This window comes from Gavialis gangeticus, unplaced genomic scaffold, assembly GCF_001723915.1.
Source record: "Gavialis gangeticus isolate Ggan-Ray unplaced genomic scaffold, GavGan_comp1, whole genome shotgun sequence".
Classification (NCBI taxonomy): Eukaryota; Metazoa; Chordata; order Crocodylia; family Gavialidae; genus Gavialis; species Gavialis gangeticus.
The window spans coordinates 17,004,807-17,007,308 of record NW_017729004.1 but is presented as its reverse complement, the minus strand read 5'-3'; the positions used below and the strand labels follow the sequence as shown (position 1 = coordinate 17,007,308).

The following is a 2,502-nucleotide window of genomic DNA, read 5'->3' as shown; positions in this document are numbered from 1 at the left end:
GTTTTGGGGTTTTTTTTTTTTTTTTTTTTTTTTTAAAGAGCCAGGATGCTGGGGCTGGGCACGGCAGCCATTGACGGGGCTGGGAGAGCAAGCAGGGGACAGGGCCTGTTTGATTCGGAGATTTAGCCGATTCAGCAGCAGCCAAATCTCCAAAATCAGATTCGGCCCAGATCGATTCAGGACACCGATTCGAATCACTGAATTGAATCGCTGTCCCCCGAATCGGCCTAATCTAAATCCAAAGCAAATACTAGCCGCTTCACACAGGCTTACTAGAAACCCTAACAAGATTGTTTCTCCACTATGGCTAGGTACTGTACAAATGCCAGAAACAGCCCCTGCCCTGAAGAACTTACTGTCTGAAGAGACAAGACTGACCAAGTATGGGAAGAAAACAGGCAATGAGAAGTGAAACGGCATTTCCAAGGTAATGGTGGAACCCAGGTCTCCTGAGATTCACTCCAATCTCCTACCCACAAAATAACACTACACAGTGAGGGAAGTTAGTGAAACCATCCTTCTCTCTGACATCATTTTTGGTAACTGTTATAAATGCAAAGCCCACTTGTGACCCCCACTGACATCTCATTTATCTTCACAGAAACCAATCTGGATTGATTGTTTAAAAGATTTTTCCATGAAAAAGAATGGTAGAGAGGGAAGAATTCAGAAGGATGAGGATAAAGAGAAATTTTATCTCAACTCTTGCAAAGGGAGGGAGAGAGAGAAAGAAAGAAACCCCTCTCGCATGATTAGCTGAACAGACCCCTGCTTTAGTCCATTGGGTGTCTTAGACTCTCGCTACTTTGCCAACCACCAGTCTGGTCATGACAGGTTCATGGTTGGCAAAGCAGCTAGAGTCTAAGACACCCAATGGACTAATGCAAGGTGCTATTCAGCATGTTTAATTTAAATTTAGGTACAATCACATGAGAGAGGGTTTCTTTCTTCTATAAGGTAGAGCTAATAACTGGGTATGTTTTAGTGTGCAGTGTTTTAGTTCTACCTTACAGAAGTCTTTTCACTAGTCACCGCAGTAAGTTGAGGGAAGATGGTTGAAAGGTTTTCTACAAATACCACTCAAGATTAAAGATTCGTAACTATACGGCTTCTGTCAGCAAAACTGTAGCACCATTGACAACAATGGAATGAGATAGGATCATGCAACAAGACTTCCCACTGCCAACTAAAACTTTAAAGGAAAAATAAAGGGGTTGGCAAGGAAGAGCGGAGCTGAGAGCAGCATATGGCAAGTGATCCAAATGCTGTAAGTTCTTCTGTGGCTTCAATAATTTTAAATCATCCTTGGACATTTTTATAGCTAGAAACGTAACAGCTTTACAAGCCGATCTTTCCACACTCACAAAGCTTAGCACAATGTAAACCATGAATGGTGAACTCTCTGTCTTCCTTGAACCTATTAGTGAAGTTTCTTTGGTATTTAATACTCTATGAGTCTGGGTGGAAACATTTCCTTTCTATCACGTATCTTTGGAGAAAACCCATGATTAGCTCAGATTTCAGGATATCAGTGCATTCTTGCATGCAAATTAAGTGAAAGTGCATTTTATTCAGAAGTGCTGTTTCCAGCCCCAAGGATTGCAAAGAAAACCTTAAGCCTGTGAATCGAGTGCATGCAGCGGTGTCTTTCTACACCTGTAGATAGTATTCATCTCAATGTTGTTAATGCTGACATTTGGAGATAACATTTTAAACACCAACGTGTTTAATTAATTTATATTGTTAGTATGGAAAATCCAGCAAATGTACTTATATTAAAAGCCCCAACATCTCCAATGCTTTTTTGTTGTCAAATGCTCTGATTCCCTTCTCCCTAAATCTCTAGCTTCACCTTGGCAACATGGACAAGGCATTGCAAATAGCACATGAAAACAGTAAAAGCAAAAACACAAAATATTTAATATCAAAATATCTTGCATTAAATAAAGCCCTCATTGGACATTTAATTCAAGGAAAAGCTTCTGGAGCCATTCAAACTGGTGTGCTAAAGAAAGCTGAAAATCTTGTCTTGGAGCACCTATACATGTGTTGGACACCTGCTCCAATATGTGCCAATTAGCACTCTCCAGTGGCTTCCACCTGATATGTATTCACTATCTCCATGTTTCAAAATGGCAGTGGAGGTGCTTTGACTAAAGCTTGTTGAACAAGCTTTAATTAAAGCACCCCCACCACCATTTTGAACTGCGGCACTTTAATTAGAGTGGCTCTCAAAGCTATTGCAGAATTCAGAGCCGCTCTCACAGCTGTTCTAATTAAAGCACTCCCCCTTCCACCCTGAACATGTGTAATGATGCCCTTTTATTTTAAGCCCTACTTGCATTGAAGCCAATTCTTACTTAAGTTAACTGAAAGATTCTCATTGACTTCAGCCCAAACAAGAGAAAAAGGTATGTTTTAAGCTTTCTGTATGTGTTTAGTTAAACGCCTTGTTCAGTCATGGATGGCCAAAGAAATGCTACAATTAAAAAAAAAAAAAAA

General features: G+C 40.2%; 1 protein-coding gene across 1 annotated transcript in view; it reads right to left on the bottom strand.

The window, feature by feature from the left end:
- Window positions 1-2,502, bottom strand: part of DPP6 (dipeptidyl peptidase like 6) — a 982,502-nt gene that overhangs the window by 701,560 nt on the left and 278,440 nt on the right. The gene's annotated exons all lie outside the window — the stretch shown is intronic.